The following is a 15,244-nucleotide window of genomic DNA, read 5'->3' as shown; positions in this document are numbered from 1 at the left end:
AGTCAAATTTGTGGATGACAGATGTACAGTTCATGATCTCACTTTTGGTGATGAAATTGTTGCATCTGGGCTTTTATACCGTGGGCTGTATAAGCTCACTTTGTATGACAAGTGTGGACAAAAATTTGCAAATGCAGTTAGATTCAAGGGCTATTTCATATGCAAAACTTTGGCATGCACGTTTTGGTCATCTGAATTTTGCCAGTTTGCTGTGTTTGCAAAAATCTAATATGGTTGCTTCTTTGCCGCCTCTTGAAGCACCTGTCAAACATGTTTGTGAAGGCTGTATTTTGGGTAAAATGCAGTGTTCTAAGTTTCCAAAGGATGGTTCAGTTAGGGCCACATGCAGGTTGCAGCTTGTGCATAGTGATGTTTGTGGACCCATGCAAACTCCGTCCTTGGGCAATTACCTTTACTTTGTGACTTTCATTGACGATTACTCCAGGCATGCATGAGTATTTCTGCTTAAAGCGAAGTTCGAAGTTTCTATGTGCTTCAAACAATTTTTGGCTATGGCTGAAAATGTCTCGAAATGTATTATGGGCACCCTCCGTTCTGATCAAGGGGGGGAGTATATGTCTCATGAATTTAATGCATTTCTGGCTAGTCGTGGGATAAAACACCAATGTACAGTGCCTTATACACCTCAGCAAAATGGTGTTGCTGAGAGGAAAAACAGGTCACTTATACAGAAATGGAAAAAAGTCAAGCTTTACCGCATTCTTTTTGGCTTGAGGCCATCATGTGTGCCACTTATGTACTAAATAGGTGTCCTACAAAAGCTTTGCAGTCTATTACTCCATATGAAGCATGGCATGATAGAAAGCCTTCTATTGAGCACATGCGTGTTTTTGGTTGTTTGGCATATGCTTTGGTGCCACAAACACAGCACAAAAAACTGGATGCTAAGGCTATCAAATGTATTTTTGTTGATTATAGTGCTGAAAGCAAAGGTTATAGGTTGTATCATCCACAAACAAAGCATATTCTGGTTTCACAAGATGTAGTGTTTGTGGAAGATTCTGTTCAGCCCTTGCTGCCATGTACTAGAGACATTAACGTAAGGTCACAAGACATTTATGACACTTTGTTGCCTCTTTTCAGTGGTGGAAATACGAATGTAAATTCCAATGAGGCAAATGTACAGCCTATGGGGGTTTTTGAAAATGTTACAGATCAGCCTGTTATTACTGATGCAGATGTAGATGATGTACTTGATGAGAAAAGGGCTGAAAATGAGCAGGTTAGAGGTATGCCAAAATGGCTTGTGCATACATTGCGTGACAGTAAATTGGATGCACCTTTGTCTAGTCATACTCGTTCAGGATCTCGCCATGCATCTTATGCATCATATTGTTATGCTTTGGCTGTGTCTAGCTTACATGATGTTGAGGAACCTCTGTCTTTTGATGAAGCACAGAATTCAAAAAATTGGATGGTTGCCATGCAATCAGAATATGATGCACTTATAGAAAATGACACATGGACTTTATGTGATTTGCCTCCTGGCAAAAAGGCCATTGGTACGAAGTGGGTTTACAAGTTGAAACGCAACCATGCTTACACTTTGAAGTAAGGATTGTCAATATCTGGATATATAGCGTAGTACTCCAATGTCCAAAACCTACAAATTCAAACGTACATTTGTTTATAAGAATCTTCCAATATCATGACCATTAAAGCCCCAAACGATGGACGCCTAACAAAATGAAATAACCACACTCTACAACACCATCAACAAAAAATAAGACAATTTTTTGCACTTTGAAAATTAAGTTATTGATCATTAGCATTCTTTTGGGTTTAAGTCACAAGGCTATCAAGAAAGTACACTATTATTAGCCTTGACTAGTTTTTCAATCTATATATGGACTATTGCATATTATTTCCACTATGGTTAACAAGCTCAATGGTATGTATTTACTCTATCCTTGCTTTATTAATGGGAATATTTTTAGATTCTCCACCTTTGCAAGCAAAAGTGCTCTATATAAACGCCCTCCCATGTAAGCATTGCACAGATCACCTATCCCCTCTGGCCTTTTCCGCCCTACCTAGCCGGTCTTGCCTGCGAGACAGAGACCTGACTTGCTTCTGGCAAACAATATCGTTTCCCTGGCTCATGATGCTCGAGAGAGCACATCTCTTCAAAGAGGTCCCTATTTTGTCCCTATCCCCCTCGTTCCTATGTGCTCCCGCCCAATCTACGCCCTCCATTATAACCCCCCCCCCCCCCCCCCCCCCCCCCCCCCCACACACACACACACACACCCGTTTCTACCACCAACGTGCATATAATCTCCTCCTAAACAGCAACAAAACATCATCTACAAAAAAACGTAGAAAAATATCATCCTACCTTCGTCAAATGTTGGCTTAGAGAGTGCAGATTAGTACTATGTGTGCAGTAGGGGGGGGGGGGGGGGGGGGGGGGGGGGGGGGGGGCCATCTTCGACGGCTCCGGCAAGGGAGACGCCATATCTACTTCCCACCCTCACCGTGTGCTACTCTACAGAGAATACATATACACTACTTATTTCTTGCTATACATATACACTACTTAGTTCTTATAGGCTCATAATGTTTTCATATTTGGATTACATCCTGCATTGTGATGCATCTAAGTACCTTTCCGTTTAAGTGTGGTTGTAAATGGATTTAGTAAATAGAGAAGCCATTGAGCTCAAATGCATGACACTATGTTGTGTGCCTATTCTTCTCTCTCTCTCTCTCTCTCTCTCTCTCTCTCTCTCTCTCTCTCTCTCTCTCTCTCTCTCTCTCTATCCAGATAGAGCATTGAGATATCTTGGGATTCTTCCTAGAGCGTTTCAAGGTTCTGCTCTCATGTGTGTGTATATGTGAGAGGGGAAGGACTTAGTTATAGCATTTTCCTCTTGAATAAGAGATCTTGCATTCAAAACTCTTCATACAAATCTTTGAGGTGTCTTGGATTGTAAATATTTTTCCCTTGCCTCTCTCTCTCTCTCTCTCTCTCTCTCTCTCTCTCCATACAAATTTTTGAGGTCTCTTGGGATAGTTTCCTACAACGTTAAAATTCTCTTCTTTTTCTTCTTCTTCCTCTCTCTCTCTCTCTATATATATATATATTTATTTATTTATTTATTTATTTATAGTTATAATATATATGTGTGTGTGTGTGTGTACACACACACACACAGAATCCTCCCACACAAGGTTTCATGCTTTGTAATCAATGTGATCACGGTCTTCTCCATATAATGTCATTGCTTTTATTAAAAGTGTGTGTATGTGTACACACACACACACACACACACACACACACGTATACACGATCCTCCCATGTAAGGTCTCATGCTTTGTCAATGTGATCACGGTCAGATTATGTGCTCTATGGCATTGTCTACATTTCCAAATCAAGGGCTTGCCATGGAAACAAGCACACAATATGTTGAGCAGTACAAATGTTTCACACACCTCAGACTCCACGAATGACTTCTTGTAAAATAAAGTGCCTAGGTCCATAACTCGAGCTCCCGATTCTGCAACAATTTGTGCTAATGGGTGTATGTCGATGTTTGTATCATTGAGCACATCCTCATCTCGGATGAGATTAACAAACCAAGTCTCCACCTACATCAAGAAAATATTGGATCCCAAACAAAAACTTGTAACATAAAGAAAGGACAAAATATGAAAGAGTAGTCATGCACCTCTCACAATCGCATGGTATGGGCTCCCATCAAACTTGAAATAGTTCATATCTATCCTCAAATGGTTCAAGGAGAGGGTTCTGAGTCATTGTTGCAACAACTTTACTCCATTCAATGGACCGATTACGATCCTAGATAAATATCACAAAGATTTGTGTGTGTGTGTCTCTACTAGGACTTTTTGTTTTAAAGTGTGACAACTCATTAAGAAAGTTCAAGGTCTTTCATTTGGTAGATCATGCCTTAGCCTCTCTCTCTCTCTCTCTCTCTCTTTGCTTCTTGGACAAGCTTTGACATAGTCCTGGTGGTTCCAGCAATGATGACTTTGAGTTGCTCATCCATTTCTTTGATAGCTCCGGAATTTTTAAGCTTTCCAAAGGATGGTGCAAGGTTGGAATGGAAGGGTATGACATCTTGGCGTCTCTCATGAGATACAAGATTCTCGAAGCCTAGAGCAATAACCTGTAACAAGTAAATGAACATCACAAGAAGATCTAGAAATTTTCTCATGTAAGACAACGGAGCCTTTTTCAGTGTTTTTCATACAATGCATAACATCATGAGCTTCTGCTCGAGAGGCACCGCATACCTAGCTAGGTACGATTGGGGGCAAGGGACCCCCCACCCCCCCCCACCGGGTCGTATGTAGTGCCTCCCTCACAGAAGCTCGTGATGTTGAGGTAAGTCAGAATGTGGGAATTATTGTGAGAATTTGTCCAAAACGCATAGATTTAGTTGTATAAAAATCTTACGAACACGGATGTATTGTAGCCACCTATAGTTGTTATTATTTATTAAGGGGTATCTAATGGCCTCTAAAAAATGAATTGATTTAGTTGTAAGATTCCGTTTCTAAAGTGTGTGAGAGAGAGCCATTGTATGAAGAACCATGAATGTATGCAAGCTCATGTAGTAGACTTCACCGTGATCCAAGGCTTGCAAAGCGTAAAAATGTGTAGAGTTAAGAGATAGGGCCCGCAGTGTAGTACCTGGAAGGGTCGGGAAGCTCCAAGAAAGCATTGCTACCGGTGACGGCCATTGCCAAAGCTACGATGGAGGCATGCTAAGGAAGGAGAGCAGGCAGTGCAGAGAGACGATGCTGGATTGCCCGATATATATATATATATATATGCATGGAGAGGGTCGATGAATCTCCTTCCTGGAAACTAGCTGCCATTATTTTGTATTTTCCTTGGCTACTACAGTGCCTCCAGTAATGAATGAGATAACCAACCCCTTGTAAAGCCCAGGCAAAAATCTCGATGCACGATGCTGCCACCCCTAGTGTAAAACAGAGAACTTTCTAGTCAAGGGCAGGTGGCCTCCCATATAACACTAGTAAGGTCGACAGGCTTCGCCAGCCTCTCTCTCTTTTTCTCTCTCTCTCTCTCTCTCTCTCTCTCTCTCTCTCTCTCTCTCTCTTTGCATCACTTTGCTCCCGGAGCTGCAGGCCACACCCGCCGCTTGAAGGAGCTTCTGACACGTGGCAGTGGGAGGGAACCGGAATTCCCTCCCCCATTATCCTTAGTATAGATAAAACTCTCCCCTTGTTTATCCATATTGTAGAATATACATAAACGTCGTCAAGAACATGTGGTCTCACAAATGCACTTGCTCTCCATACAATACATGTCTAGGGAACTTTAAACTTGGGTTTGAACTATTCAAGGAGAAATTGAACATGCAGTTTGACCTACAAGATAGGAAAAGGTGAAAGGATAAATTTTTTTCATCAACACTTTTTTCTTCACTCAACACAAGAATATGTTCAATATTCACAATACTACTATCTTTTAGGAAATTATTCCCTACATGTAAGAGTTGGGTCAATGGGGGTAGTGCCAGGAAAATTTATATGACGGTCGCACTGTCTCACACTGAAAAAAGAGAACAACGGGACTTTCCAAGAAAAATCTTCAAAATTTTGGAACGTGCTAAGGAAGCCTGCAAGATGAGGGGGATGTTGGCCTTCCGTATCATTAGCTTAATACCCTTGAATTTTAGTGTGCTAGTAGAGCTAGGAGCAGGATTCGATTTTTTTGCAGCCAGACACGGACTCTACCCAAATTGGTATTTGATTCTCCCCACTGTTCCTGCTAGCCCCAAGTGCAACTCGCCGCTAACATCACACTAAACTTATAAGGAGGAGGCGTGACTATTATTTATTGTGATTTTTTAAATTCCATTAATTGTACTAGAGTGCAGAGGGACTTGGCTCTCACTCACTCTAATTTGTAACTTAGTGTTGAGTTCATTGCTAGGCATCCATCTTCTTGACTTCCAAGTAGTCTTGTCGCACCTCCTCCTAGACAAATATTTGTTTACCTTCTTGTCATTTTGAGAGTGAAGAAAAAGAAGTAGCTTTCAACGTCCATCCTCTTTTGGTTGTGTGCATATGTGCTTGCAAGAGCTCAAGCTCTCTCCTCTATCTTTTTACAATTCAACCTTTTGTTAAAAACTCGAAGTTTGATGAAAAAAAATGATGTGAATGTTGATGTGATAAATTTTGTGTGATTGTTCCCGAAATAGAGATAGACATTTTTCCAAGCATTCAATTGGTACTCCTTTCACTCTATGGTCTTATCGACTTCTTTTGGCTTGCCATACTTACTTGTGTTGACTGCCTAAGCCTAATAATAGATAGTTTGCTGTTGTATAACACAATAATTTGTGGAGCCTTGTCTAATACTAAGGATGGTGCTATGTGGTTTTACTAGGTTTGTTTTCAGAAAAGAGAGGAATGTAGAAGGTAATGGTGATACCACGCACTTACCTAGTCTAGATGGGTTCCCGGACTAATTTTTCTGCATAGTGAAAGTGCATTTCTTTATTGTATGGCTGATGGAAAGGTACAAAATAAACTTGGGGCTAAAATTGGGAATAAAACACTTGCATCAAAAGGGGTGATGGCCTTCCGATCAAAATGATATATAAGGACCTCAAAAAATTAGGTTATATAATAACAATATCTATAATTATTACCAAAATTTCATTGCTTGTGTCTTAAAGGAGTGATGACCTTTTTTACTATAAGCGTTAAAATGAGTTTAAAAAGAACAAAAACACATCTTTTACTTGACAGAATTGTAATTCGTGATTATTATGGATGATAGTTTTAAGTTAAAAAGGTTGTATGTTGGACATGGATAACAACTGATATAGTCTAGTGACACCTGTAAATCGCATTCAAGGCTAACATTGTTGTTGTCTTGTTTAAATGGATGCAGGTGAAGACTCTATCCTTTCTTGGAATCTCTTTGGCTTTGTTGTTGTCCATCCTTTATATACCAAACTAATCCCACTTTTTGAAGCAGACAATACAAATGTTCCTTTTTACTTTTTCACTAGAATGGGACCTCATTCTTATTATAATGTACAAAATAATTCTAAGACCGAGTTGTTTTTGTGCTACCCTGGTCACTTGTCTAAAGCCAGCTGTTTTTGTACTGTATGGTTCTTTTGTGCTTATGCATTTAAGTTAAACAGCTACACACACACACACACACACACACACACACACACACACAGTCGAGTACCCCACGTGGTCTTTAGCAACTGAAAAACTAGGCCACACTCCAAAAGGGAAGGCATGAATAATATTTTTAATGGACATTCTAAATTCAAACTACACTTGCTCTTTGGTTTTCAATATAGCACAAGTGACTAGTATTTTTTGTGACAACATTTTCAATGACTGCTTATATCTTTCTTTGGCTTTTAGCTCCACGCGCACACACACACTACATACATTTAATCAAAAGCAATTAAGTAAAAAATAAGCAAACAAAGTAAGCATAAAACTTAAACAAGATGTCTTTTCTCAATCCTTAAGTCAAATACAACATAAATTGGTGAGCTTAAAAGCTTGTGAAAGCGTCTGCGGACACACATGCATGTCAACTCAATTAGTGCTCTCAAGTGACATAATTCAGCTTGAGAAAAGCAAAAGAGCAAGAAACAAAGCATACAATCAAGCAAAAAGGAAAAAAAAAAGAAACACACAGAACCTACAGCTTGATACCAATTCGCTCAAATCACTTGGTTAGGGAAGTTGCAATGTAGATGTACCCAGATCCAAGGAGAGAGATTATTAGGATTGAGCTTAATTATCCTACTCCTGCTGATTATGGATCGATTTCATGCTGAGAGAGAGAGAGAGAGAGAGAGAGAGAGAGAGAGAGAGAGAGAGAGAGAGAGAGAGAGAGAGTTAAATCTAGCATAGGGATCTAAACTGATGCAATTTGGAAATGCTAATTGTGCATTAGCTATGATATCACATGTAAAGCTATGGTGGATAGACCAATGATGCATTCATAGTTTCCCAATGGCCAATAGATGATTAGGAGTAGATTAGAGAGTGAGCTCAATACACAATATAGAATGAAAAACAAATTTTGCTTGATTGATTGGAATTGGAGAGAGATTTACAAGATTTGGATATTGACCATTTATAGGCTCAATGTGGAGAAGTGCAATTAATTATTGAATGGATATGCACCACAAGTGGAAATAGCAAGGGTCATGCGAGCTATCACAAGTGGCATGTGGTTATCAAGTGTGTATCATGTGTGTAAGGAATGAGTAGCATGTGTGAGGCTTTATAGGTTTCATAGGAAAAATGTGACTATGCACTTAAATGGTGCATGCTTGGCTTTTAGGGAGTGTGTTCACTATGAGTGTAAGCTAAGGCGTATCCCAACACATGATTGGGTTGATATAATTCACTCACTATTCAAAATATCTTTTAGACAATTTGGGTCTAATAGGCCTCTTTCCAATGGTTATTAGCATGGAATGCTTGGACACAAAGTATAACTCTATTTTGGGATATGTCACACAAAAATTTCTCGCATCATCATTCATACCAATTATTTTGCAACAAAAGCCAAGTTTTTAACAAAAGGTTAAATTGTTATGAGATAGAGAATGGGTGATAATATGAAGTGAAGACTTGCTACACTCGTAACACTTGCGTAAATACCTATGGAACCAACACCTTGAATTGGGTTCCCTATTCCCACAAGACTTGTGAAGGGCACCCACATTTGAATATTACTTTGTGTAGGAGAGCTTGGTCAAATGCATGTGCTAATGGTTTTTGGGAAGAGTAATGTTCTTGCACCAACAACATAGATAATTTATTGGAGCCAAGATGTAGAGATGGCCTCAAAGACACAAGGGAAAAGGATCCATGAAGTCCCAACCTACGATTTCCAATGGCTTACATTCCAGATTAGGAGTTGAATTCCTACTTGTCACGAGGGAATTTTGACTGCTTAGCACATTGAATATATTTTCTGTAAGTTGCAAGTTTTGTTGGAGATGGGCTTTCATCAATGACTCTATCCTTTTTGTGGAGCTCTCCTTGTACAATATACCATGATGTATTCAAAGAGAAATGTGGTTGCATATGTGGGCAAACCTTTACATGAGCGTTGACCATGATTAGGGTGATCAAAGGAAGGTTAATTTATGATAACATTATGGAGTTGGCATCGAATATGCAACCTTTACCAAGCAAGAGTGTATCCTTCTCCAACTTGACCTAAGCAAAGCCTATGACCGGATCACATGGTCTTTCATAGAAGATGTCATGAAATCGTTGGGCTTTGGGTTGTTGCTATGTCAGTTGGTACACACCCTTGGTGCTAGCAGCCAATTTGAGCTCTTGTTTAATAATAGAATTGTGGGCACATTCAAAGTAATATGGTCAATCAAGCAGGGAGCCTTCTAGGCCCATTATTGTTCGCCATCACTTCTCATCCTCTAGTTACCATGCTCAAAGCATGTGTTGTGAGAGGGGAAATCCGAGGTTTGACCTTGCCTGACAATGGCCAACTCTTGGTGAAGTTCTTTGCGGATGACTCCCTTCTCTTCTCTTCAGGAAGGCTCTAGAGATTGTGCAAACGCTTGCCCTAGCCTCGAGGTCAAAGTGGAATATTGAGAAATAAAGACTAATCTCACTTTCTAAAAACAACTCATTCGACACCCATCTTTATGGACCGGAGAGATTGTGTCAAAAGGAAAGATTTTTCGACAGCTGGGAGTCCCCCACTAGGGGTTGACATAATGCACAAGCAAAGATCCCAGTGGGTCTTAGATAGGGTAAGGTTCAAGATGCAAAGGTGGGAGTGTGTGTTACTTCCCTTCCCAAGCAGAGAAAAAGTGATTAATTCGTTTATGCTCCCGTACATAGCCTTCATTGACCCGCTCCTCAAGATAGCCAAATGCAACTGGAAAGAATTCTTGAAACCGGTCAAAAGATTCTTGTGGAAAAATAACACCAAAGAGTCGATGCCCTGGTAATGGGCCAAATGGGAGTTGTCGCTAGGCCAATGGAGCAAGGTGGAATCGGGATACTTAACCATGCTAGTCATGTAGATGCCCAATGTGCCAAATTTGTGGTCTTAATTGCAAAGCAAGACAAGGCATGGCCCATTATAACAAAGGATGTGATTGACAAGGCGAAGCGCTTCTCTCAAGGTGGCAAGTGGAAAGAGATAGAGGTACACAACAAACTGTTAGCCCCTCACTACTCTAGCCTAAGATTAGGTGGCACAACGTGCGAGCTGGTACATACTTGTACCAAAGCAATGGAGGCATTGAAGTGGGGCGAGATAACAAGATATTTTCAAAACTCCATAACACACTAGTCCCCTTGGCTCTCTAAATTAGGAAGAGAACTATTGAACCCAGTTTGGAGAGAAATTGCCAGAAAGGTAAATAACAAAGGACTCTGACAATTGGCCCGTTTTTAGGACAACAACAACAAGAGCTGGAAAGAAACAGACCAACTAGCTACCCTGTTTCACCTCAATGGCACTAAAAGGATGCTAATTAACATAGTTGTAGAAGGGTTGGACAATCGCTTGATGCCTATCTGTGAGTCTAATTTTGAGTGAAAAGCCTAGCAGTGGCCCAAGAGCGTACATTTTTATAAATTGAAAACCAAGGGTATCTACCACACTCTAATGATCAAGACTGATTGGTTCTCCCCCCTCAACAAGCAGTGGGGTAAGCAATGGCTAGAATCAAGATGGGTGGCAGTACCAAATAAAATCTAGAATATATAATGGCCACTGTCGATAAAGATCTTCTTGTGGAAGGTGCTATGGGGAGATTTTCCAACAGGCGTTAAGATTCTAGCTAGAGGTAGTGGCTCAAATAGGTGCTCGGGGTGCAAAACAACAAGTGATGACCCCTCTCACTTATTCAAGGAATGCCCGACGATTAGAAGCATGGCAGGCAAGATATGCAAATGAATTCAAAGGACCTAGAATGTAGGGTTTTTTAAGAACGATTTCTTCTTAGGAGGGAAGGTGATGTAAAGCCAAGCACTTCTAATATGTACACAAATTGTTAGATTTTGCTACTTTTAGCAAGTTTGGAAGGCCAAAACCCCCCGAGTATTCGTAAATGACCTCTCAAGTCTCAATAGCTAGCTTCACAGAGATTACCAAAAAATCAAGGAAGTGATTATTGCCATTGGAAAAAGGAAGAACTTGGATGAGTGGAATCGGGCAATTCTCGTCGTCATGACCAAGCTCGACACAAGCTTGAGGTTACTTTGCACATTTCTTTATGGAAAATTTGATACATCCACTCACAATTGTGAGTTTGAAGAAAAAAAAGATTTCAACTAAGGCATGCACACACATTGCATACCTAAGGGCAGCATAAGCAACAAATATAGTGATTAACCATTTCAATGCACACTTCGACAAGTTATTCAATAGGTCAAGCCTACGTTCAAGACATGAGAAAATAGAGAGAGTAGAGAGTAGAATAATGAACTCCGTTGATTGAAGAGTCACACCTCTCAAGTATGAGAAGCCTAGAGGAGGGAAAGCACATATGGAGCTCCAACCTTTTGTGTTCTCTCGTTGCCTCAAAGTTAGCACCTTTGAAATGACAAAAAGGAATCCCAATTTTGTTGTGAAAGTCACTTTTGTAAGTGCATAAAAACCTCCATTATTGTGGGTTCAATTGTATTTGAAATGAATATTTGAACAATTGTATATTGTTATTTAGAATCAAATTTATTAATAATGCAGAGAGGATTTATGTGACTCTTATGATCACATGGTATGGTGTTGTTGTTTAGGATATAATTGAGTGGCTAGGTGCAAGATGTGTTGGCGATGGCTTCAAATATCTATGCAAATGCCATGGAACAATTATTATTCCCTTATTTTCAAAGTAATTATGATCATTTTGTGAATAGAGTTATGGACAGATCTTAGTTTTACCCACATTGGAATGTATGTATTTTGAGTCGGACCTATCATCAATAAATAAAGAAGGAAGAAACTCACTTCTGCATGGGGGGAGATTGTATCTACTAGTGCTTGTGTCATTATTCTCCTCTCTCCCTCCTTTTCAATTTCTCTATCGCATGCATGGTGGCACTCTTATTGCAAAGGTGTGCAAGGCCACTTACTTTCTACTATCTATTGGTTTGTGCTTTTCTTGTTATTTTGCAAGTGCACGTGCTCCATTGTTGTAGTGGTATTAAAGTGAGGTGTAAGCTCTTGGGGATGCGATTACCTTGGAGAAGGATTGGGACCACCATCTATGCTATGGCTCAACCTTGAATGCTCACGAGCTAAGTTTCATTATTCTTTTCTCTTTGATGATGGATGTGGAAGTATGCAAGCCCTTGTGATACACAGGAGCAAAGTAGCCACCTTACTCAAATGTGGCATGGATTTCATGCATGATAGACCCAAAAAGCAAGCAAGGTACCCCTAATTTTAGAGTCCTCATCACACAAATGCTTGAAAATAAAAAGTAGACACTTTATATGTGGCCTTTTATGTTGATCAAAAGTAGTGCATATGGGCTCAAGGTTGGGGGAGGAGGGAATCACATCATAGCCATGCATTTACTAGTGTTTTTGGTGTAGAATTCAGTGGGCATCCACCATCTTAGCATATGGAATGTTAGGGGACACCATCATCCTGCACACCAATCATTGCCTAGCAAATCAAGAGCTTATGTTACTGCCAACTATGTTAGGTATGTCAAGCCCGTGGGCACAGCCTATAGCAGGCAGTTCCAGTCTTCGTGGCAAGCATGGAAAGTTATATATGTAAAGGCTTTGATCAATTAATCATAGCGTATCTTTTTTGGCTCTCCTGCTGTGTCGACTGTTTCTCCTCTCTCGTTCTCATTTGCTGCACGCCCTCAAGACCATGGCTATTCTCAAGCTGCATCCACTCTAGCTACATCCCCTATATGTGGTATCAGAGCCCATGCGAGGCATATCAATACACTATCGCGTTTGTCGGGAGCAGCCAGGTCGGCACCTTAAGAGGGTGTTGGTTGCATCACTTGTAAGGTAGCAGGCATTCTAAAACGCTGTTGAAAGTGCTATTGGGCCGTGATGCTGCTCAACGCGTTCTAAAACATATGTGGTTGTGGTGCTCTAAATAGCAAGCTAAGTAGCAGTTCTGCACTGTACTTCAGAATGCTGCAATAATGCAGAGCAACTTGTGAAGGCAAAGCCTAGGTGGGTGAACACTTTTCAAAACGATGCCCAATTCGGTGCAGCTTGCTGAAAATTTTGGCAAGCATATTAGAACACTGCCTAGGCAATTAAGGTCACAAACTGCAGTAAGTCACCCGTGCATATCAAAACGCTCTTTGAGGTGGCGTTTTAAGACGCAGTCACAACCGCAATCGATGAAGCAAAGGTCACAGATGCAGTGCAATAAAGCTTGGCAACTTTGCAAGCATCTCAATCCACCACAAAGGTGAAGCAAGGATCTAGGAAACGGTGGGCTATGAGAATGAAAATTGCAATAGCATTCCGAAACGCCTATTGCAAAGCAACTTGGATGCTAGATAGTGGTACTTAGCAACGGTGGTGGCGCTAAGCACTCAAGACAACAAGTGGAAGTTTGGTAGATCTTTGACGATTTGTATGCAAGCACTTCACCATGAAAAAAATTGAAGTTGAAGATTCACGCATGGCATTAAAGATCGACAAGTTTGATAGAGGTGGTCAATTTACATCATCAGTTAGAGAGTCTTTGCATAATGACTGTTCTAGATTTCTCATGTTTGTCAACATAATCATATACTTTCTGTCAAAAGCCTTGTTTTTAGCTTATCAAATGTCAGTTTCAGCCATGTCCAAAAAAAATTTGTACGGGTTATAGACACTGCCACACAGATAAGTGGTAAGACCTCCCAATTTTTTGTCAGTTCTCAGCCTGTTTTTACCGCTTCTCATGAGGTTATTGGGTACATCTTAAACCCAAGGTTTGGTAGTGAACCAAAAACTCGAATTTGGTAGCTAATTTTTGACCTACACCCTATCTGTTCAAGGGGGGGTTACTGACATAGCACTAGGTTATGGATACACCAGAAATCCTTGGTTGTGAGAGAACCTAAAACTCACGGTTGACGAGTATACCAAAAGCTCGAGGTGTCATGAGAGGGTATGTCTAGTTTAGGCTTGAGGGGGGCATTGTTAGGTATGTCAAGCCCTTGGGCACAGCCTATAGCAAACAATTCTAGTCTGCATGGCCATTGCATGGCAAGCATGGAAAGTTATATATGTAAAGGCTTTAATCAATTAATCATAGCGTATCTTTTTTTGGTTCTCCTGCTGTGTCAACTCTTTCTCCTCTCTCGTTCTCATCTACTGCACGCCCTCAAGACCATGGCTATTCTCACGATGCATCCACCCTAGCTACATCCCCTAGGTATGTCAAGCCCGTGGCCATAGCCTATAGCAGGTAGTTCCAGTCTGCATGGCCGTTGCATGGCAAGCATGGAAAGTTATATATGTAAAGGCTTTAATCATAGCGTATCTTTTTTTGGCTCTCCTGCTGTGTCGACTCTTTCTCCTCTCTCGTTCTCATCTAATGCACGCCCTCAAGACCATGGCTATTCTCAGGCTGCATCCACCCTAGCTACATCCCCTACAAACTCATCACTCAGAATACATGAAGCCGTGAAATCCCTTGGAACTGACAACTCAGCATGGAGAATGGAATCTTGGCCCCCTGCCCCATGAAACTTGGTGGTTGGTAATGGTCCGCCAATGACCATTCTTGAAATCTATGCTCCCATGCTGTCTCCTGCAATGCCAGCCTTGGTCGCATAGATTCATGGTAATGATCACTAATACACCATTTCCTACCCCTTAAAAAAGCCTTAGACCTTCCCTCTTTTTAAATCATCCCCCCCCCCCCCCCCCCCCCCACACACACACACACACACACACCCAAAAAAACAAAAGAAGCGTTTTGGAGCATGACACACACAAATATCAAACGAGGTTTAAAAAAAGGAAGAGGGACGCACTTAAACTTTCTCTGCTTTTAGGTTAAAATTTGAAGCATTTTTTGGCATTTACACTAAAACTAACAACAATTTATCGGTATCTTTTTCAAGACAAACTTGACATCTATCAAGATGTTGCAATATTACTTGGTTGAAACCACACTAAACCTCATGTTGCTTTTCAAACACCACTCCTCCCCACAAGCTTATAATGGTTTTAACCATGACTTTTATGGGGAATCGTGAACACATACAAC

At 40.7% G+C, this 15,244-nt stretch overlaps 1 pseudogene; it reads right to left on the bottom strand.

The window, feature by feature from the left end:
* Window positions 1-1,560: 1,560 nt before the first annotated feature.
* On the bottom strand, window positions 1,561-4,731 carry LOC147462737 (uncharacterized; annotated as a pseudogene).
* Window positions 4,732-15,244: the final 10,513 nt, after the last annotated feature.

Source organism: Adiantum capillus-veneris, chromosome 2, assembly GCF_014529385.1.
Source record: "Adiantum capillus-veneris isolate H3 chromosome 2, ASM1452938v2, whole genome shotgun sequence".
Taxonomy (NCBI): Eukaryota; Viridiplantae; Streptophyta; class Polypodiopsida; order Polypodiales; family Pteridaceae; genus Adiantum; species Adiantum capillus-veneris.
The sequence above is the reverse complement of the archived record's forward strand: the minus strand, read 5'-3'. Positions and strand labels throughout refer to the sequence as shown.